This window comes from Camellia sinensis, chromosome 14 (assembly GCF_055761805.1).
Source record: "Camellia sinensis isolate YWXY chromosome 14, ASM5576180v1, whole genome shotgun sequence".
Taxonomy (NCBI): domain Eukaryota; kingdom Viridiplantae; phylum Streptophyta; class Magnoliopsida; order Ericales; family Theaceae; genus Camellia; species Camellia sinensis.
This window is the reverse complement of record NC_138974.1, coordinates 25,884,844-25,910,000: the sequence shown is the minus strand read 5'-3', so window position 1 is coordinate 25,910,000 and position 25,157 is coordinate 25,884,844.

Genomic DNA, 25,157 nt, shown 5'->3' with positions numbered 1-25,157 from the left:
CTATGTTTAAATTTTTTTGGGCCAAAAAGATATTATTTATCCAAAAGCTTACTCTATCTATTCAAATGTAACCTATTTGTTCACATGTAAATTATCTGTCAAATTATTTGTCCAAATGTCACATATCCGTACACTTGTTATCTATTTATTCACATATCTATTCAATGTTATCTATATGTCCATCTCATAGTCACCAACCACCTCTACGGCCACTGGTGATTTTCTGATAATTTTTTCTAGCAATTTTTCAACGCATGTCCTTATCACTAAAAAAGATTAAATCTTAGACCAAATAATATAGAGCCTCATAAGTGTAGACTTTCACCGATTAACCCTTGATATTATTTACGATAAATTATACTTTTAACTTTTATAATTTAAATCAAATTTAGTTTTGATCTCTATTGTTTTAAATTGAATAGTTTGATCCTCACACGTCAATTATAGTTTAAATTTGGTCATTATGTTCAACTTAGAAGTTAATATTAACGATTTTGTGATACTTATCAATATCCTAACACTACAAAAATTTAGGTTTTAGAGATTAAAATTTAGGGACAAAATTATTTTTTAGGGACCAAATATTTTTGTTGCGAAAAGTTTTATTATATTTTTAGCAACAAAAATTGAACATTAGTGATGAATTATTATCCTTTTGGAATCAAATTTTATCTAAAAAAAATAAACCATTTTGAGACCAAATTATTTTGTTCGTAAAAGTCTATTTATTAGTTATATTTTCAAAATTTTGTTTCTAAAAGTCTTATTTTTGACTTTTCGGGACGATCTTTTAGTAACTATCCTCAGAATGATAGAAATTAATCTCTAAACGTCTTTTGTAACAAAATTTTCACTTTTAGAGACTAAAAAAATTGGTCTCTAAAACTCTTATATGTTGTAGTGTATAGGAAAAATTAACAAAAATTTAAACAAAGATAAATTAAAATAATAAGGAGTAAAGTGAAATTTTGATTAAACTATAAAGATGAAATGTGTAATTTACCCTATTATTTAATTGTTCCTTGGTAAGATAATATGTTTCAAAACGGCTATCGGAGAAAACAAACGGAGCACAGAAACAGCCAAATAGATCGGGCAAATAAATAGAAACACAAATGGTCTTATATTTCAATCAATTGCAGGTCCTAGAAATGGATGTTAATATTATAGAATTTATATGTATATATATATATATATATATATATTCAAATCGAATTTGAAATTTTAATCAAGTCTAACCTTGTATTTTAGTAGAGTAATGCTGGGGATACAAAGAAATTTATCAAAAAAAACTGTCAAACACTCATATGGATGTGAGACCCACACTCATGTAGGTTCTACAATCATACGAGTGTTTGGTAAATCTTTTGATAAAATATTTAGAATTTTTAACATTACTAATTTTAATATATACTAAAAGGATAGGCACACTATGTGTCCAATTGAAAAAATTATGAATATGTTATGAGGCAGTTGAAAATCTCTCTATGTATGTTAGACTTTGTGAGTCTATGTAAATTTGTCCACAACTGAGTTTGGAATTTTCGACAGGACACCACGTTGAACTCTAATCTAATTATAAGGGATAATTTAGAAATAGAAAAAAATTGTGACATAAGCACCATGTGAAACCTTTGTTTTATGTAGGAAAATAGATATCATAGATTATCAAAACCCTAAAATTTTAAACAGTAATACTACATTCTCAAAAATTTTACCTAGAAACAAAAATCTATGTCTGAGATTCATTTCATACTTGCATCTACACAACATCAATTAGAAAAACCTCGGTTGACATTTTTGGGACAGTAGCATTAATCAATTTTTAAAAAGGCACTTAAGCCAGAGAATAGACCCAAACTTGGCCAAAAGGATATTATTTGTTCAATGCTTATCTATCTGTTCAAATGTTATTTATTTGTACACATGTTATATATCTGTCAATTTATCTGTTCAAATGTCAAACTACTTGTTCAATGTAACCTCTTTGGGATGTGTTTGTTTGGATGGACTGGATAAGGGGGGATTGTAATCCATCGGACTGTTAGTCCTGGGATATATTAACTATTTGGTTGGACTGTATTTGTATCATATGTTTATTTAATCATGGGATTAGATGTCTGAATTGGACTATTCTATTGAATCTCATGTTTGTTTGGGATATTATGGAAAATGATAAATGCTCAAAAGACTATTTTGCCCTTTTGAATTATTTACTAAATAATAAAAATATTAAATCTGAATTATAAATTTTATTTAATTTTTTTACTAGAACTTTTAAAAAATTATATAAATAGAATATTAATAAAAATTACATAAATTTATTTTAATTTATAGTTGAGATTTTTAAATTTTATGACTACTTTATTAAGTATAATTAATACCATGAATGCACCAAATATGAAATTTTTTTGACTTCAAAGCAAACCCAACACCTACATAAATGTAGGAACATCATACAAAAAATACAATAAAGTTAACTTTTTTTCTTCTTCTTTTTTTTTTTGTTTTTTTTTTTTTGAGATATAGAACAACATAATACAAACAACATGTTAGTCAAATGTCGTAATGAAAATAAAACACTAAGATAAAAGTTATCATTGAACACATAACCAAATAAATAAAAAGCATCCCATTTATAGTTAACAAAATACGGGTGCTTGTACACAAAAGAATCAATATTTAAGTCTATCAACAAGTTTATAATAGACTTAACAAAAAGCATTTCCTACCATGTGTAGATGCGCTCGAACGTCCCAGGAAAATCCCATTTTGTTCATTAGGCTCACTACAGTTCGGACTCAATGTCACGGTTCTTAATCTGATCTTGCAAAGTGCAATGCAAGATTGATAAATCACCAAAGAGTCCAAATCCGGCAAATCGTTTTGAAAAACTAATTTTTAGAAAGAAGTGCTAAACATGGACTGCTTTGCCAGATACAGAGTCACCACCTAAATATTTTATTTTTGAAAAATTTAGGAAACCCTGACTCGTGCCTAAGGCCACGTGTCCGTCATCACCAAAGTTGCCTCGCCTCGGGAACTTGGGTACGAGAGGGGAAGGTCATGCAATGAGCACCCCCGCTCGCCCGATCAGAGATCGGTCTTTACTAACATGATATCTTATTTTTGAAAACACATGTGCTCTTATTCCGGTTATTAACCTAGAATTACTATGTGATGTGCACAGCATACAAGGATAGACTGGATCGCTTGAGTTGGAACAAAACATCTCATGTTTGTTTTTGAAAGCGGTTTACTACTCGCAAGTAGGCTAAAATGCGGATTTTGCCACCCTCAAGTGGGTTTAGAAAACATGGTGATTTGCCACTCTCAAGTGGGCTTAATACTCGCAATCAATGAATTGTTCTAATTTAAGTAATCCAACCTTCACCCACAGGCATTCAAGTAGTTATATCACATAAGCAATTAACCTCATGGTAAGCATGCTATCATGGCAGCCACTCACACACATGCAAGGATGCTAAAGCATAAACACTCACCGAGTACTCCAAGCCAAAACAAAAGCTATGTTAGAAATCAATGCATGATCCTAGCTATGTCAAGAATGCCTAATGCAACACATACAAAATGCAACTACAATAGGCTCGGCTATTCTAAAATGTCATGTGAAATGCAATTTGATACATGTATTCAAACAGGAATTGAAATACAATGCAGTTAGTATGATGCGCTGAGCCCGGTGCATGGAAAACAGATGAATGAATGCGAACATGCGAGCATAAGGATGCTAATTGAAACATGCCCTAAAACTAACCATCGTAAGCTAGTAAATAAAAGGGAGAAAGAAATGAGGGTTGGAAAACATGCATCACACACACGCACACTTATTTACAACATTGCTCTCTCGGAGGAGGATCCAAATGAATAATACAGAACCAACTAGCTAATCTAAACTAATCTAATTAAACTAGTCATTACACAACATAATGAATAACATGCTACAGCTAATTATTACACAACTCTAACTAATTAACAAATTGACTAAATTAGCAATTGAATAAACATGTAAACTATATGGAATAGGCTGCCTCCAATCTGCCTTGGATGACGAAGGATGCGTGCCGGTCACCTCGTGCGAAAATCCATTGCGATGCCCCAATTTGCCTTTGTTTGCAACTGATCTCAGAACACTGCAAAAAGCTCCAGAAGGCTGAAACTCCATCATGGGAATCTGTAGGAGGGAGGCCGACCAGTTGTTGGCATTGGAGACCACCTGCCGACCACTTTTTATGCTAAAAACAGAAAAAGTGGTCGGCCAGCCACTTTATCTGGTCGGCGACCAGTTTTTGCTGCTGGTTTTTGGTTTGCTGTAACAGAGAGCAAGAAAGGGGCATGGCAAAGTATTTGCAACACATGTATGCACAACCACTCTCCCTCTCATTACATAAGCTTAAGGGGGTGTGGTTCTCGACCCTCGGGCCATAAATCACGCATCTCGATACATGGTGGCTGAGGAGCCAAATTGCACAACTCAATATGAAATGAATGCACACACGAACACATAAAGCCTAAAACTCCATCATGTATAGTCAAGAGTGTCGGCGACCGAGAATTGAGGCACGTTTCATCACTTCGAGTATGAAACGTCTTTCGTTTCCCGTGTTTAGACTAACTCCTATTCCAAACACAATGCAACAAATAACATACATGCACAATACTATGAATCATGGAATATGTGATATGACTTAAGCATGCAAGCATGCAAGAGACAAACATACAACAACATGCAATGCAACATGAACAACCTAACAAGGCTAATGACATGCACAATGCACAATGCTAAAGCATGCATACTCTATGCAAGACAACATAAGTATGCAACAATATGATACAATGCAACTAGCATACACAATGTGAATGTCAACTAGCACACTCAATGCGAATGAGCTACATGGCATACACAATGCAATGATAGATATGGCATACTTGATACAAATGGCAATTAGTATATACAATGCAATGAACATGGCATAAACAATGCTATGTGACCTAAGCATACACAATGCAAAGGATAAGGCATACACAATGCTCGATGGACTTAAACTGAAATGGATAGGCCTCAACCATGTCCAAATCAGTGGCCATACATGCTAAGATGGAAACTCAAAATGCTATACAAACATGCATGCATAAAGGCCCAGGCTTATAGCTCATAACACAGCTCCCCAAAAGCATTGAAAGGATGAAACATGGAGTACAATGGCATATATTCCAGCACTGAAATGACATGCAAAATGACTTAGAATCATGCAAACAACCCATGTAATGCATGTTGAAAGGCGCAAGCATCGAAGCTAGTGAAGTGTATTACACTAGAGGCATGCAAGACAATGCTCAAATGGCCAAACCAGCCCCAAATAGACCTTATGTAGGCTAAGACAGTAGCCAAAATGGACTGAGATGATGGTTTGAAAGGCAAGAAAATGAGGCTCATGCAATGGCTCGCAAACAAGGCATAAAGGTGCAACTCTCAAACACATTGAAGGAATGATAAACACGAGAATATGGAAAATATATAAGCTCTGAAATATCATTCCAAATGATGCTAAATCATGAAAATAGCCCAAGCAATGCATGCTAGTGGCTTGGAAACTCAAGGCTAGTGAGCTAAAATGCACTATGGCTATACAAAGCATGGCATGCATGATCAAAACAACATAAATCAGACCTTAAGCATGCTAAAATATGAACAAAGTCTTCTCAGAGCTAAGCCAAAAGCATGCTAAAATGACATGTCGAAGCATGATGCATGTTGGGCTATTTCATGAAAATGCACTGCAAGTGCATGGAGCATGCATGGGGCCATCAAAACAACCCAAAATAGAGTTATGACATGTCAAATGATGGCCAAAAACCCACTGAAATGGAGCCAATACATGCTAGAAAGACATGCTACTTTGATGAGCCACAAATGGGATTACACTACACATACAAAAAGCATGCAAAAGGGGACCAAACCAGCCATGGAAAGAGTCAAGGCAGGCTCTAGAAGTCACAAAAAAATGCCTGAACTAAGCCTCAAAATGGTAGAAACACATGCTCCTTTGATAGGCCAATAATGCAAGCAAACAAAACAAGAAGAGAGGGGATCACCCCCCTCTGATTTAAGGCCTCAAAACCACATGCCTACCACTGAAAATCCATTGGATTTCAGTGGTTAAAAGGCCAAGCAAATACTAATTCAAAGGACTCAAGGCATGGCACAAAACAAGGCCAAACAAGGAACCAAAGGGGGTGGAACACCCCCAACACCCAAGGAGCCTCAAACAAACATGTTAAGTACTCAAAAATAAAGCTTTTTGTAGTTTAAAGTTAAGCCAAGAGAAGCATGCAAATATGGCTAAGAGAGTGATCAAAATAGAGCTAAAAAAGGAGGAAAAAAAGGTTACCCCTGAAGGACTACAATACCGGCAAACTTTCTGAGCCAAAACCAACTCTTGAGCTCCCTCAAGACCCTCCAGCAACTCAGCAACAAGGTAAGAGTGTTTGGCTATGAGGTTGTGTGTACAAGTGTGAAACAAAGCACCAACACAGAGAGAGAGAGAGAGAGAGAGAGAGAGAGAGAGAGGGATATAGAGAGAGTGTAAGCCTACGCTCTCAGCCAAAATCAGAACCTTTAGAGTGGAGAGTGAGCCCCTCTCTTATAGAAAAAGAAAAGTTAAAGCTTCTTAGAGAAGCTAAAACTTGGATGCAATCCCTCCATACACGTGTATGGAGAATACAGTCTGTGCCCTCCAGCTGGCACAGCTGGCATCCACACAGTCTGCCAAAACAAGGAGAGAGGTGCCGACCACTCTACTACTTGCAATGGTCGGCCGACCACTTCAAGTGGTCTCCCAGAAAAACAGTGGTCGGCCAGGGGAATTTGTGGTCTCCACACTGAAAGTAAGCCCATGGAGGGGGGGGAGACCAGAAAAGGTGGCCTAAAGACCAAGAAAACTAGTTTCCCGACCAGAAAATCGACTGGCGGGAAGGAAAGTGGTCTCTAAGGGAAAAACTGGTCTCCCACCCTCGTACCACCTTCCAAACAAGGAATACAAGATTTGTACCAAAAACAAGCCAAAACGGATGCAAAGCGAGAGTTCGGGAGGCAAAGCACGCAGTTGGGAGCCTCGAAAACAAGCTGTCGAGCACCAAAAGTGGTACACGACCACAACAGTGGTCCCTCGGACCCCAATGTCCTTCTAGGGAGAGGACGCAAGGTGTGGTTCAAAAACCAAGCCAAACGGAGAACGTTAAGCGGTCTCGAGACAAGGCACGCGGCCGAGGGCTCCAAAAACCGAAAACTAGTCTCCAAACGGGAAAAGCGGTCTACGACCACGAAAAGTGGTCTACGACCACAAAGAGATGGTCTACAAGACCTCTCCCTCCCTCTGGGAAGAGAAACAGGGTTCGGTCCTCAGACCAAGCCGAAGCACAAAAGAGTTCAGAGGCCCGGAGGCAAGGCTCTCAGCCAAAACTCTGAAACCTCTAAACGAGCACAACATGCACTATCACCGAGTGCTCAACCGATGACGTCCGAGTCTTAAGGTCAGTAAAAAATGGGATGTCTACACCATGCATATCGAATCATGGCCAAAAAGAAAATACTCCCATGTTATGCAACAAGTTTATTATGGAGCATGCATACTTAGCAACCTCATTACCCACCTTAGCCTATCATTATGTGTCAAGCTGAAGAACATGTCAAGCTTTTGGACATCGTGGGATATGAATTCACAAGCATCTAACCTTTTATCTACAGTAATTGGCAACTTTGTAAGTTCATCGTTTAGTGATGCCTGTTTAGATGCAAGATCATGTGAATACCCCATTCTTTTTCCAATGAATTCTAGCTTATTATTGATTGTTCCCAAGACACCTACCAACTTTCAGCAAACATGATCAGCCCTTCAACTACTTCATTATTGGCTCTAGGTCTTTTCTTGTCTTTCTTTTTGGCAGAACTATCAGAAGGCCGTTGAGTTGCTAAGTTTGAATAGTCCATTGCTTCACCGGTCTGACTATTTAATCCCATTTGTTCTAGAAAAGTATCATTATCAACAAGACCATGCAACAACACATCTTCCTCAGCATTCATAGCCTCAACTGCATTACCAAGGCCTTTAACAAACTCTCTTGTAGCTCAATCTTTGCCAAATATTTGAATCCATTCATCGAAATGTCGGAAAGTTTTATTCCTCAGGTGTTTTGCATCGTTGTCCCTCTGTAATGATCAACTAATCCCAATTAATATCTGCAACATAAGGTTAAAATACATATACAATAGTACGTAAATAACTAAAATGAGATAACTTTACCCGAACATATGCCTTCCATACATTATCACTCTCTACGTCAATTTTCTTTTCAGTGTCATTCCATTCAAACCCACTAGTAGCAAGCATACTAGACACAGAATTGTATTGCTTCTTCCAGATTTTAATCTTTGATTCGATATAGGGAAAGCCACGTAAATCTGTCCTGGGTAACAACTCTGCCATTTTATTCTCCAGTTTCATAAGATAGCCTGCCTTGAAAGAATTGTCAACTTTCATTCCATCATTCACAATGAACAACAAGGCTAAAATTAGACAGTCCTCTTCACGTGGGCTCCATATTCACCTTTGTTTTAATGAATCAACCTTGTCATTCTTTTTCTTACGAGAACTGGATACCTCATTATCCATGCCTACAGTAATAATTCAACATTTCATATGCATTACCATAAAATATAAATAACTCACAAACATATATATATATATATATATATATATATCATAATACCAACCATTGCAAATATAATTCAACATCCACAATGTCAATTATTCATAAACGTACATAGCAATGATACATCACAAATTTAAATGGTTTAACAACAAAGCAAAGTAGAAACACAAAGGTATCTTTATCCAAACCCTTCATTAGCCAATCAATTGTTGTACAATTGCATTGCAAATGTATTCTGCCACTGAGTCCACTCGTTAGATGTCTCATTAGTCTCAATAAAATCATCTCCCATTGGAGGTTGATTTTTTAAGGCATTGTCTAAGTCTAAATCATCCTCTATAGGGTCAACTGTTGTCTCTTGTCGAATGAAGTTGTGTAACAAGTAACATGCTGTGATAATTCGATTTTGGGTTCTAATGGGATAGTATGATGCACTACGAAGTATAGCTCATCTCATTTTCAACATTCCAAAACACCTTTCTATGACATTCCTGGCTAATGCATGTTTTATGTTGAAATATTCTTCGTAATTATTTGGAGTTGCTCCTTTTCTCCAAACAGACAAATGGTATTATTGACCACAGTAAGGTGCTAGGAATCCTTTCCCATTCGTATACCCCGTATCCACTAGGTAATAGTAACATGTGCGTGGAATGTTATACATTAAATTAAATTATTATTCATGAATTTAAGAGGAAGTAAGTACTTTTGTATTACCATTTAGGATCCTTAAGCCATTGGGTCGATTGATTGCATCTCTCAAAACCCTAGAGTTGACCGCTGACCCTTCCCACCTCGGCAACACATATATGAAATTCATGTCTTGAGAGAAAACTCCCAAAACATTAGTAGCAATCTCTTATTTTCTTGTCCTATATCTTGCTTGATGAACCACCGGTACACGAACTTTAATATAGGTGCCATCGAGTGCTCCAAGACAATTCTAAGCAAACTAATTCAATAGACATTATAATAGTCATGATTTTTGTTTTTTGGTAAAAAAGATTTAATAAAAGAAATAAAAAAAAAGTAATGCAATGTTACCAAAGTTTTACAAATTCATTACCAGGAAGCAATTCCACCTTGGATCGGTGCTTACTTCAGTTATAGGATTTGGTGTGACGAGTAAATTGGCTTGCAGATGCAACACAACCTTTAAGACATCATTGAAATATCGACTAACTGTCTCTCCAGGCCTATAGAAATTGAACTTAACATTTCGTATTTTCAAGTGTTGTGCCAAGATGAAGAGGAAGAAGGCCACCTTCTCTTCTAAAGTGACATATTTTGAATGCCCTAACCCGCATATTGTATGAACCATATTGCACAAGGTCATAAAAGAACCCGATCCATACGGAGTTGTTCAACACATGTTATGTCAGTTTCTCTCACTAAACGGTTAATATGGTCTGTTTGTTTTTGCAATCAATTGGGCCCTCTAATAAGGTTATGGCAATACTTAGATAAATACCTCTTCAAAACAACCTTAATGACAACAAAAGCTACGGCGCATAAGGCATGTAGTTCTTGCATCACAACTTGAAACACTACGCATAATTCAAGCTTATCGTTATTCTCATCATCAAAATCATTGATATTCTGATCCATCTCTATTTACAAGAAAATATTTAAAATTACAAATAAATTAAGTAAAGGAGAAAACATAATGGAAAATCATAAACAATTAGTAAACAATTAATTACACTCAACAGATGTTTACAATCCACAAAAATTAAAAATATGAACAATAGAACAATTAATTACACTCAATAGATGTTTACAATCCACAAAAAAATGCTTTCAATTTCTATCAATTTTTTTAAAACAAACTAAGTGTCACCTTGTCGAGACCCATCTCAACAGAATAGTCTTATGTGATCGAATGAGTGGCTTGAAAGCTGACACGGCGTTTTGAAACCACAAAACAATTACTCAAGTTATTACTATGAGCAATGTAGGTTCAATCTTTAGTGTAAAAGCTGTGCTTAAAATGTTCTACCATGCTCTAAATTTAGGGGTCTCAATTTAGAGCCCTCCATCCCCATGCAATGCCATGTTTGGTCATCAATTCTTCTCAAAACACACAATCCATCTAATCTAGTTATTAGTCACAAACAAAAATGATTGTCAAAATATATAACTATTTTAATGACCTTGTCAGATGGGTCGAGGTAGAGGTGGTATGAAACAATTGTGAAGTTAAAGCACCATAGTTGGTAGAGTTTATAGCACTAGTGTACATTAGGTATGCGAGTGTAGCTCGGCTTTTTCGAGTCCCCTATCAGAAACTCAAAAGAAGCCCTGCAGCTCGGACTCCCACGGTTCTGAATCTAATCTCACAAGTGCAATGTGAAATTGATAAACACCAAAGAATCCAAATTCGGCAAGTCTTTTGGAAAATCAATTTTTGGATCAAAAATGCCAAAATTGGACTGCTTTGCCAGATACAGAGTCACCACCTAAATTTGTTTTTTTGTAGGAAATTTTGGAAACCCATGACTCATGCCAAAGGCCACGTGTCCGTCATCACCAAAGTTGCCTCGGCTCGGGAACTTAGGTACGAGAGGGGAAGGTCATGAATTGAGCACGCCTACTCGCCCGATCAAAGATTGGCCTTTACTAATCATGATATGATTTTTTTATAAACATTATGTGCTCTTGTTCAGGTTATTAAGCTAGCTATACTATGTGATGTACATAAGCAAGTATAGACTAATTTGCTCGAGTTGGAACAATTTAACTTCATGTTTGTTTTGCGAAAAGGGTTTGAATTTGCCACTTCAAGTAGGCTTAAAGTTTGTGAATTTGCCACTCAACAAAGTAGGCTTAAAACTGATTTTCCACTCAACAAAGTGGGCCTAAAACTTACATTTATTGAATTGTTCCAATTCAAACAATAAGCCTTTATCCATAGGCACTCAAACAATTTAACAAGTAAGAATTTAGCCTCGTGGCAAGCATGGTAGACATGGCAATCACTCACACTCATGCAAGTATGCTAAAGTACTAAAAACTCACCTAGTACTCCAAGCTAAGAAGATATGAGTTAGAAAAATATGCATGATATCCTAACTATGCCAAACGACTAATGCAACACATGCAAAGAATGCAACTAATAGGCTCGGCTACTAATATGCCATATGAAGCAATTTAAATAGCATGCGGTTAAACACGTATGCAACAAAGTATTGAAACCACAATGCAGTTAGAATGATGAACCGAGCCTCGGTGCATGCAAGACAAGATGAATGGATGCAAGCATAAGGTATGCTAATTGAAACATATCCCTAATCTAACCATCGTAAGCGATTAAATAAAATGGAAAAAGACGTGGGGTTGGAAGACATGCACATTATTACACTTTGTTCTCACGAAGGAGAGTCCGAATGAATAAACTAAACTAACTAACAACTAATTAGGGATAAGTTAATTAAGCTAATTATTACAAACCGAATGAAACAAATAGCTAAACTAATTAACTAATTATTACATCATTTGAATGAATTAACTAGTAAGCTAACTAATTAAGTTACAACACAAATGTGAGCAAACTAAGTAATTAAAGTTTCTAACTACGCTGCCACCACTCCGCCTCGGGAAATTGAAGATGTACATGTTCGGATACCACCCGAAAAGACCTCCGTTTTGCTCTCGGAAGCCTCTGTTTGCAGAATTGAACACTTCCAGAACCATTTTGCTCCACCTTACTAAAATTCTACTGAGGTTTGCATCAGTGGCCAGCTGGCCACTGGTAGAGACTGTCGGCCATAGAGGTGGCCTGCTGGCTATCTATGGTGCACTGCCGGCCATCTGTCGGCCATGGATGATGGCTTGGCGGCCACTGATGCACTGTTTCACCTGCTGAAACAGTGGATGTGAACTTAAGCCACAAACCACCAATTCAAGAAATTTCATTGCATGACGGCTTGTAACTCAAGAGGTGCAAGTTCAATAAATGCAAAATGAGACACAAACCTCCTCCCTTTTGTAAAAGATCAAGGGAAGAAGTTGACCTTGGAAACTTGGATCATTTCATCACTAATAAGTATGAAATGGTCCAAGTTCCATGTGTCAATTAACGTCCGATTGAACACATCAAAAACACAACCAAATTCTTATCTTGACTCACTTTTAGTTCCAATTGCTCATTTTATCTTTACCAACCATTCCTTAATCCAATTAAGTCCAAAAGGTGAATTAAGGTCCTCTAAAGGGAAGGAAATGTCAAACAAGGGGTAGTTTAATGCATGAGAGAATTTTCATGCCGTCGGTAATGAACCCTCAAAAGAAGATTAAGCCATTAAGCATGGACCTCAATCTCAAGCTTAAAGAATCCCAAGTTTGAAACAACCCTCAAAGCAAATTAAAATAGTCAAGAAATGAGGGAGGTTGCAAAGATTATAAGTGCTGAAATGAAGTGCAAAAACAACATCAAAGTACGCAATTAACTCAAACAAGGGGTTTCTAATGGCCTAAAACACCAAGCTTGTGAGGACCTTTACACTACAACCATGCAAAACAAGGCCCAACTGACCCAAATAGCCCAAAACAGAGCTAAAACGGTCTAAAACAAAGGCAAAAACATGCTGGAATATAGCTACAAAAAGTTAAAAAATCATGCTAACATATAGAATTAACTAGGTTAGCAAACAAGACATAAGGAGGGGAGGCTAACCCCTCCAATTTTGGACTTCAAAACATATTTTTTTCCATTGAAAATACTCTGAAATTCAGTGGTTAAAGGCCCAAAAAAGGTTGGTTTGAAAGTGGCAAACAAATGAGCAAAAGCCTTAGAAGCAAGGACCCCCCTAACCTTAAATGGCTTAAAACACCAATTTTATCCCATTAAAACAGAGATTTTTATAGCTCAAAAAATGGCCCAAAAACAATGGGAAAAGATAGAGAAAAAAATGCACTAAAACAAATTTAAGAGATAAGTGTTATATCTCTTGAAGCCAAGCACAACTTTAGGCACCAATACAAGTCAAAACCACCTCCAAAAGCTCCAACAAGACCTTAAGGGACTTCAGCTCAAAAGTGATCAATTCTGGTTAAGGATGTGTATGCAAAAGAGTGATATAACTAGGCAAGTGTGCACAAAATTGCAAGAGAGAGAGATATCTAGAGAGAGAGAGAGAGAGAGAGAGAGAGAGAGAAAATTTTTGACTTTGAAATCTTCTAACCCCAAAACATGAGAGAGGGGGTCCCTATGTATAGAAAACATGAATTCTATACAAGAAGATCCAGCCCTCTACGTGTGGATAGATGCAAGCATCTGTGCAAACAGTTGGCATAAAATATCTACAGAAAACACTGGTGGCCGGCCGGCCATCAGTGATGGCCGCAAGGCGCAGCAATGGCTGGCAGACAAGAAGTGATGGCTGGCAGCCTCCAGGGATGACCAGCAGGCCACCAGAGATTATAGGACGGAAAGACCAAGGCATGGTCCAAAAATGAGACAAAATAGATGCAAGGTTTTGAAAGGCTCAAAGTTGTGGCGTTCTGCTAAGGACTTCAAGCACTCGATGAGCAATCAGACTCGTCATCGGATGTACGTGCAAGAATATTCAAGTCTTGAAGGACCGTAAGAAATGGGATATCTACAGCGAGGAATTAATTCCTTCAGTTTTTTACTATAATTAATTCTTCCCCTTGGTAGTTAAATTAGTCCTCCATTGTGAACTTTCAATACTTAAAAAACAATGTTATGCTACTGCTCTTTGTTTCTTAATAAAAGCACTTGGTAATTGTCTAGATCTTATGGTTAAATTGTTTGACCAATGAATTGATTATGGTTATATATAAATGCATGGTAGGAATTCATAAAAGGATGTTTCAAGGTTAAAACAACCACAAGCATGCCAAAATGAGTGTATCTATTTATATTCAAGGAAAATGAAGAGACTAGAACTCTATCCTTTGCCTAAAAGTAAACTGTAGAATAATGTTGTACAAATATAAATTTCTTGCAGGATGTTGTTAAAAATATATATATACATACATACATATATATATATATATATATATATAGAATCATTCTGAATGAGGCTTCTGCACAAAATTTCTGTATGCTTAGTATTTTTCACAGAAAAATTATGATTAAAAAAAAAGGCAGGCTATGTTTTTCTGGTAGTGGTGACAAAGTTGTGTTCACTTAAGTATTTGATTAAATTTAGTACATACAACACAACATAGATTGATCTTCAATATGAGTACATACAATATAAATTGATCTTGATCAAGTATCAAGATACATGTAAAGATAAGCCACTTAGATTTTTGTTTCTATAAACAAAGCATAGATTTTTTCCTTCTGTAAAAAAAAAAGAAAAGAAAAGAAAAGAAAAAAGGACAGAGCATAGATTTTTCTTTCTATAAACAAAAAAACAAAGCAACAAAAAGCACTACAAGAATTTCTTGCCATCTACCATAGATCCAAGGCACATAAAAGACACATAACTAAATAAAATAGAGCACTAAACCAAGACTAGCCGCAGAACATCGAATTGAATAAATTAAAAAAAAAACTAAAAAAATAAATAATGAGAATGAGTTTCAAAATCAATGATATAGAACTTGATAAAAATGAATGAAAATAAAAGATGTAGAATGAACTTGAGTTTCAAAATCGAAGATGTAAACTAAAAAAATCTGGAAAAAAAAAGAATGAAAAAAAATTAAAAAATAGCAAACAAAATCAAAGATGTAGAATGAGTTTCGAACCTGAATGAAGATCGGAGATTAAAGATCTGAACTCGATGCAAAGGTTCAACAAAAAATGGCCCTAGTTCTACTGCAGTGAAATAACGAAGCGTTGTGAAAGCCCAAATGGGCAAAAGATATTCAATACTGAAGGGTCAAAAATGTAATTTTATTGGCTAATCCCATGGGATAACTCATCCCATGATTTTTGTCCCACCTCGAGCAAAAATTTAACACCAAACAACGGACTATTAGTCCATCCTGACTAATAGTCTAATCCCATGGCCTAATTGTAACGGCCCAAAAATAATCCCACATAACTATTACATCAACCCACTTCCAAAATGAGATATTAACCAAAATCAATTACATAGTCCCAAATGTTTACCAAAGTATTCTCACATGCCATTATACATTTATTTACAAACTAGTACATGAACCTATAGCATGTAAAATAAATCATTAAATCACAACAAATAAGGCCCCCGAGGGCTTACAAGTTCCAAGGCAATAGCCCGGTTACACATAATGGTCTCACGGACCCAAACACATTAACCCTTGGCTTACAACAAGAATAACACAACAAAATAAGAGTTAAACTACTCTTCTTCAAAACATTTCCACGCTCGTAGCTTGGCGGGGTCACCATATCTTTACCTGCACCAATTTCCATAGGGGTGAGCATAAAGCCTAGTAGAGATTTCTCACAAAGTATATATAGTTATGCCAATTCCATTAACGTTAAAAATGCATATGTAATGCCATGCAAGTGCCAATAGTAAAGGAAAATCTTATTTCAATGCACCATTTCAAAATCATCATGTTCTCAATAATATTCAATGCACTATTTTAAATACACCATGTTCTCAATAATATTTAGCAATCTCATTAATTTCAACTTCCAAAATTTAAATCAACAGGGGCAGTAAATACGACATTGGTAATCCCTAGGCTAGTGTCTGTAAGTAGTCTCTACGAGCACTACCAAACTGTCATTTTTATCGGTATTAACCGAAAGCCTCAACACCTATCCGCGCGGCTTTGGGGTCTTTCACTCTGGACACTCAGGCCAACTTATCAAATTCATCTACACCCCCTATCCGGACTTACCAACGTATTTACCCCATACATATTTCCATTAGTTCTCATTATAATGATCTTTCTCAAAATGAATGCTTTTCCAACTCATGTCATGATGTGCAATAATGACATTAAAACAATTGAGAATATGATGCAATAACTACTAACTCATAGCATTCTTTTATATTCAAAAACATGCCTACAACAATATTCAACATCACATTTTCATTTCCTCCTTACCATGTTCTTCCACAAGATACCCATGCGTCTCCAATGCATAGTTACAATTTCTCATTTCACCCAATAGTCATGTGTCTTCAACACACCATAACAATTCCTCAGCATTAATTCATCATGACCAAACTTTCAATATGGCTAACATGCCATCATTCATTTCACTTTTCCATTACATTACGATTAAGCATTTTCACATCATCAATGGCACTCAACAACTTACCATCTTATAACATTACAAGTTTAAGTGTTGGCAATAATGTTAAGTTAACATCTCATATCTCATACATGAAGTACATTATTATTTTGCTAAAAGTTTGATGAACTCAATCCCATACATCCTCATAACACAAGAAAATAAATAATTTCAAAGGCACTACTTTATTTTAAAAAAAATCCCCAATCTCTAGGGTTTTCATAGAAAACAAGCTTTCCTCATTTTTTTCCAAGAGATGCTCCATCTAGAATTTTCTTTGAATTTAGTAGAGGGAAAACCCTCAAGAAGTAGTAAAAGATTTAGTTATAAACCCCCATTCAAAACTCCCTCTACATTTTAAATCAAAATCAATAAAATCAACACAAGACTCAAGAACACTTTTAAATCAACAACAAATAGCAAAACTATATATATAACTCAAGAAATCCCTACCTCAAAGTCTTTGAGAAGATGGAGAAGAGAAACCCTAGTTTCAAAGAGGAGAGGGAGCTTTGATTTCTACCCACCAAGTGAAGCCCTAGCCTTGGATCTTCAAGATTTGAGGGAAAATGTTGATGATCTTGCTCCAAGAATCACAAGAATCAAAGAGTTTTGGGTGATTGAGGTGTTTTATAGAGAGAATGAGGAGAGGAATTAGGTTTAGAATGAGAGAAAAATGAGTTAGAGGTGATATATATTCAGACCAAAACGTTATAAGAAAACAGGGCACGGACTGCCTAGTTGGCCGCTCGTGCAGCCTTTTCCACCGCTCGATCGCCCCACCTTGACCGCTCGTGCGGCCCATTTTCTCCGCTCGTGTGCTCTAGGCAGAATCAAATTTTCTAGGTCTCAGCCTCCACTGCTCGAGCGGCTCGGCCCACTGCTCGTGTGACCCAGCCCCGCATGTGCGGCCCAAGCCCAGCCACCCAAAAATTTCACTTTGCTCTCAGCACTCCAGACTCACCCACACATCCTCCGGAACAAGCGAAATTCAACACCGAACAAAAAAACACTAGAATTCCAATCTAGGGAACCATCCCGGTCATTTCAAATCCAATGAAGGCAAATGGAGAACGAAGCGAAGAAAGAAAGAAAGAGAAAGGAAAGGAACCCGACCGTCACACTAATCTTTCAAAACAAACACCACCTTTTTGTACACTTGTCACCTATTTGTCCTCATCACATATCTCCTCGCCCCCCTCCCCCCCAAAACAAAAACAAAAAAAACAAAAAAAACCTTAAACTAAATAACATATGACTCCATAAGAATTGGACTTTTTACCAATTAACACTTTTTAAAATGTTTAGTATATCTTTTTAGTGGAGTATGGGACCCAATTGGTTTATTAAAAATATTTAATTTGGTTTGGTGTTGGTTATAATATATTATATATGACTTTTGGAGGCCCAATGAATATTTAATAATCTGCTTGGTGCAGCTAGGGCTCTGATAAAAAACCCAAGAGTCAACAATATTTATGAGTATTGTTTTTTTTTCGAAAACTTTTGTTCATCTATTTAGTAAGGTCTTTCCTCTTATTTATTTGTGATTATTTGGAATTCACTTAAGGGTGGTTTATGAGACCATTTGTGTCTCGTTTGAAAACTCTTGATTAATAGTGGAATCGGATTTCAGTCCCGTTGACGTACCTCACATTGAGAGAACCACACAAAAATTCTTGTGTTGTTGTTGATTTAATTTTTTCACATTATTTTTATTTTCATCGATTGATTTACTTGTGGAAAATTATCTATTTTCCCCAACAACTGGTATTCGAGCTTACGATTTATTTGGGTTTATTTATTTGTGTAAATCATTGGAGGGGAATGTGAGTCGTATGTCTAGCATCAATGGAAGCAATTGGATAACTTGGAAAACTAAAATGGAGGACATATTATTTTGTAAAGATTTGTATGGGCCTATTGAGGGTGATAGTGGAAAATCCAATGGTATGAAAGATGAAGAATAGAAGAGACTTAATCGAAAAGTCGTTGGTGTTATCCGTCAATGGATTAATGACAGTGTGTTCATCATGTCACTATTAAAACCTTAACACATGATTTATGAAAAAAATTAAAAAGTTTTTTATGACAGAAAATCCGCCACAAATAAAGCTTTTCTGTTTCATAAGTTGGTTAATTTAAAATATAAAGATGGCAGCCCCATCTCGGAACATTTGAATGAAATAAAGAGTATTATTAACCAACTTGCTTCTATGAAAATTATTTTTGATGATGTGTTGTAGACTTTGATGCTACTTAGTTTTTTACCCGAAGTTGGGATACTCTTATTGTGACGGTTAGTTATTCAGCGTCCGATGGAGTTGTCACAATGAGTCAAGTCACTAGTAGCTTGTTGAGTAAAGAAATTAAAAGAAAATCAGCAGGTTCTTCTCATTCGGAGGCATTTGTTGTGAGAGGTCGAAGCAAAACAAGGGGGATGAGTAAGACTCATCATGGTCCTAATCTAAGCCATGACAAATCGAGAGATGATTCTTTTTCAAAAAAAGACATTGAGTGCCATTATTGCCAAGAGAAAGGGCACATGAAGCTGGAATGTTGAAACTCAAGAACAAGGAGAAAAGACGTGACAAAAGTATGGATAAGAAGTAAAAAGACACAATGGCGGTTACTACCGATTGTGATCTAATGGTCGTTTGTGAAGATGATTGTGTCAATTTTGTAGGCCAATAGAGCAATTGGGTGATTGATTTAGGTGCTTTCTTTCATGTGACTTCTCGGGTTAATTTCTTTACTTCCTATACCAAAGGAGATTATGGTTGTGTTCGAATGGGTAATGAAGGTATGTCCAAGATTGTTGGCATGTGTGATGTTTTCTTGGAATTAAATTTGAGTTGCAAGCTATTGCTAAAAGATGTGAGGCATGTTCCCGACATTCGCCTCAATTTGATCTCTACTGGGAAGCTAGATTATGAAGGCGACAACAACAAATTTAGTAATGGAAAATGGAAGCTGACAAAGAGTTCTTTGGTGGTGGCTAAGTGCAAGAAGACTCGTATACTATATTCAATGTAAGGAAAAATTTGTAAATGTGTTATTTATGCAATTGAGGATGGTACTTCTACTGAATTGTGGCACAAGCGGCTTGGGCACATGAGCGAAAAAGGACTATAAGTTTTGTTTAAGAAAGAGTTTCTACTTGGTTTGAAAGGTGCGCATCTTAAAGCTTGTGTTCATTGCTTGGCGGGTAAACAACATAGAGTTTATTTTCATAAAAATGTTGCTTCTAGAAAAGAAAATGTTTTGGAATTGATTCATTCAGATATTTGTGGTCCTTTGAAAGTTAGAACACATAGTAGTGCACTTTATTTTGTTATTTTCATTGATAATTATTCAAGGAAAGTTTGGGCTCTTACACTAAAAACTAAAGATCAAGTTCTAGATGTGTTTAAACATTTTCAAGTCATGGTTAAAAGAGAAACATGGTGAAAATTAAAATGCATCCGAATAGACCATGATGGTGAATACATTGGGCCATTTGATGGAGGCCCAGGTATTTGGCACCAAAGACAGTTAAGAAGACTCCTCAACAAAATGGCATTGCTGAGAGGATGAACCGCACCATTGTAGAAAGAATAAGGTATCTGCTTTCACACGCTAAATTGCCAAGATCTTTTTAGGATGAGGCAATGAGGACCGTTGTTGACGTGATCAACTTCTCTCTTTCCTATCCTTTAAATGGTAATGTTTCCGAAAGAGTTTGGACCGACAAAGATGTGTCTTATGACCACTTTACAGTGTTTGATTGCCGAGCATTTGTTCACATTCCAAAGAATGAAAGGTCCAAACTTGATAGTAAGTCAAGACAGTGCATTTTTCTTGGCTATGGGTGTGTTGAATTTGGTTATAGATTGTGGGATTCGATCAACGAGAAAGTTATTCGAAGCCGTAATGTTGTGTTTCTTAAAGATCAAACAATTGAAGGCTTTGGCAAAGGTGATCAACCGGAGCAAAAAACTAGTGATCTCATTGACATTGATCCATCTCCTTCGTCTTCGGTGGATGATGAAAATGGGGGAGATGTGTAGCCACCTATTGAAGATGTGGTGGATGATGCTAATCCTAATGAAATTGAGCCTGAAATTGAGAAAGGGCATCCAATTTAAGAACCGCCACTACAAATTGAGTTGAGGAAATCTACAAGAGACCAGCAACCTTTGAAATAGTATCCTCCTAATGAATTTGTGTTGACATCAGATCAAGGGGAGCCCAAAAGCTACCAAGAAGCAATTGGGCTTGCAAAGAAAGGTGATTGGAAAAAGGTCATGGAAGAGGAAATGAATTCTTTACTTGAAAACCACACTTATGGTTTGGTGAAGTTGCCTAAGGGAAGTAAAATCTGAAAAATAAGTGGGTCTTGAAATTGAAAGATGATCGTAAGAATCTAAGGTACAAGGCACACTTTGTTACGAAAGGCTTTAGACAAAAGAAATGTGTTGAGTTTGGTGAAATTTTCTTGCCAGTTGTGAAAATATCTTCTATTCGGGTTGTACTTGGCATGGCCGCCAGTATGAACCTTGAAGTTGAGCAAATTGATGTGAAGACTACATTTCTTCACGGAGATCTTGAAGAAGAAATTTACATGGAACAATCAGAATGTTTTGTGGAAAAAGGGAAAGAGAAATTTGTTTGCAAATTGAAAAAAAGTTTGTACAACCTCAAGTAAGCACCGCGACAATGGTACAAAAAATTTGACTATTTTATGATGAATAATGGTTTTTCTAAAACCACTTCAGACTATTGTGTTTGTGAAAAATTTTCCAAATGGTAAATTTACAATTCCTTTGCTTTATGTCGATGACATGTTAATTGTGAGTCAAGATTCTACCATGATTAACAAGTTAAAGTTAGAGTTGAGCAAGTCTTTTGCTATGAAAGATTTGAGGCTGATAAAGCAAATACTTGGTATGAAAAACGTTCGTGATCACAAAAATGGACTGTTTTGGTTGTCTCAAGAAAGCTACATTGAGAAAGTTCTTAAGAGGTTCAACATGGATAAAGCAAAGCTGGTTGGTTGTCCACTTCTGGGTCACTTCAAGCTTAGTTCGAATCAATGTCCTACAAGTGAGAAAGACAAGGAAAAGATGCTGAAAATTCTTTATACTTCAGCAATGGGTTCTTTGATGTACGCCACTGTAGACACCCCATTTTTGACCGTCCTCAAGACTTGGATGTCATCGTTTGAACACTCGATGATCATCCATGTTTGTGTTCGTTTTGAGTTCTCAGAAGTCTCGGCCGCACGCCTTGCCTCAAGATCTCTTAACTTGTCTGTTTTGTGGTTGGTTGTGGACCAAACACTTGTGTTTTTGCTTCTGAGGGAAGAGGGTGGCTTGTTGCTCATTTTCTCAACCCACAGGCCAAGGCTTGAAGCCATCGGCCCTGGCTTCTGGTTATCGGCCAAGGGTGTTGGCCGATCGGCACTATATTTAATCGGCCGGCCATTGTGTTGGCCAATCGGCCATTTTTGCTGGCCGAACCCTGTTCATCTGCTTTATGCAGATATTTTATGCCAGCTGGCACAGCTGGCATGCACAATTCACCCCCTCCATACACGCGTATGGAGGGATTTGCCCTTTGCTTAGCTTTTCTTAGAAGCTTTAGAATTTGAGCTTCTATGAAGAGGGTGCCCCTCCTCCCTCCTCCAGGGTTCAGAAAAATTAGGTTAGAGAGTTTAGATATAGTTTTGTATCTATACTCTCTTGTTTGATCATATTTTGTGCCTTAAAGTGTAGTATTGTCTTACTATTGCACACAAACACACACTAGAACACCACCCTCTTGGAGCTTAGGTCCCTTGAAGTTGATTTCAGGGTTCTTGGACTGGTTTAAGCTTAGAAAAGTTGCTGGAGTTGTGTTCTTGAAGGTGGTCTTCAAGGGTGAGCTTTTTTGCTTTTAATACCCCATTCTTGCTTAAGCTTTTAGCCTATCTTGCATATTGTTTTAAGCTTTGATTATAACTGATAAAAGTTCTAATTTTGTGTGCTTTAGATCTTTGTTTAAGGTCATTTTGAGGTTTGGGGTTGTTTCCCCCCTCTTAGGCCTTGTTAGGCCTTGTTTTAGGCCATCCCTTTTGGCTATTGTTCTTGTTTTTGCATGACCTCTCTACCACTGAAATCCAGAGGATTTTCAGTGGTGAAGAGGTGGTTTTCAAGGCCTAAATGGGAGAGGGTCATCCCCTCTCCTTGTCGTCTTGAAACTTAGCATAAGTGGCTTATGCTTGTAGCTTATATACTTAGCTTGTTTTAGCTTCATTGCAGTATATATCAGGCTTTGTTTTGCCATGATATAGCACTGTTTTGAGTTGGTTTAGACACACCATACATGCTTCATGTACTTGTCTTGTAATCCCATGATTTGCCTTAACATGCATCATGTTGTAACATGTCATTTTAGCATGACTTTGGCTCAACCTCATGAAGCTTTTAGCTTTGTTTTAACATGCTAGAGCTTTGATTTTCATTGTTCTGGTCATGCTTACATTGTTTTGTAGAGCTACCATGCATCTTAGCTTGTTAGCTTTGAGTATTCAAGTCATTAGCATGCTTTATTCGGACCATTTCAGTGGTTTGACATCACTTGTAATGTTATTTCAGTCCATATTTCATGCTTGTACACTTGCACTTATCACTCATTTAATGTCTTAAAGAGTTTGTGTTTTATGCCTCATGAATGTGTCATTGCATATGCCATCATGTTTAGGTCTTTGGGATGCCATCTAAGTGGGTTTTTGGGCTCATTCTAACATGCCATAACTCTGATTTTGGTCGCTTAAATCATGCCATGTTTGGCTTTGATAGGTGTGGTGTAACACCTTTTTTGTGGCCTTGTATGCCTCATGCTTTTGCCCCCTTGTCCTAGCTTATTTTGGCCTTGGCCATTGCATGTTTTAGGCTCATTTTGACATGATTTAGGACTGTTTTGGGTCGTGTTTGCCATATGCTCCTTGTTTTGTGTAGCTTTGGTTCAAGTCCCGTCACATGCCTTAGGCTTTGAGCCTTATGCATGCTATGCTTGATTTGTTTATGTGGTTTGGCATCACCCCTAGCATCGTTTCAGAGCATGTAGTGTTGTCACATTGGCATGCTTTTCACCTCTTTTAAGTGTGCTTAAGAGTTGCTCCACTATGCTTAAGTGTTAGGCCAATTAGCATGCATGTTTGTATGTGTTCTTGTCCTCATTTCCATAACACTTTGGCCACTGATTTGGCCTTATTTGAGAGTTGTCCATTTTGGTTTAAGTCCATCCCCGCATATTGTTATATGCTTGCCTTGCATGTTGTCGCATGCTTGTTGCATATTTGGTAAATTGCATGTTGTAACATGCTAGTTCAATAGTGCCTTGTTGCATATTTAGTCTATTGACATGTTGTTGCATGTTTAAGTGGTATTGCATTTGGCATGCATCTTTGGTTAAGTTGCTTTGCATGTTTGCATACATTGTCCCTCACATGTTGTTACATGCTTGCCTATCCTTGAGTGTTGTCACATGCCTTGCATGTTTGCATGCTTGTTCACATGCTCATGTTACACTGACTTAGCTTGCATGCTTAAGTTGATTACATTGTGTTGCATTGCACATGTTGCATTACATTGGTTGCATGCTTTGCATTGTATTTCTTACACTTGCATAGCGTTGTGTTTGGATTGGGGTGTCAAACTAAACACAAGGATCGAGGGACGTTTCGTACTTGAAGTGACGAAACGTACCTCAGTCCTTGGTCGTCGACGCTCTTGATCTAACATGATAGAGTGCGAGACATTCATGTGTTTTGTGCATTCATTGTACATTAATTTGCACACTTGGCTCCTTTGGCCATCATGCGTTGAAATGCGTGATTGGTGGCCCGAGGGTCGAGAGCCATACTCCTTTGAGTCTTAAACATGATAAGGAGGGTGGTCGTGCACACATTATCATATAAATGCCTTGCCATGCTCTGTTTGTCCTCTGCTGCAGTAAACAACATTCTGCAGGAAAAGATGGCCGATCGGCTATCTACAGTGCCGATCGGCTAAGTATTGTTGGCCGAGAGCTTCATTTTTGGTCGATGACTAGTTCCCCTTGGCCGATGGCCTTTCCACTCGGCCGATGGCCTCTCACAGCACCCATAAGGTGATTCAAAAGCATCCTTGAGACTTGTGCAGTTTTCAGAGGTGCAGAGCAATGCAAACAGAGGCAACATGTGGCATGG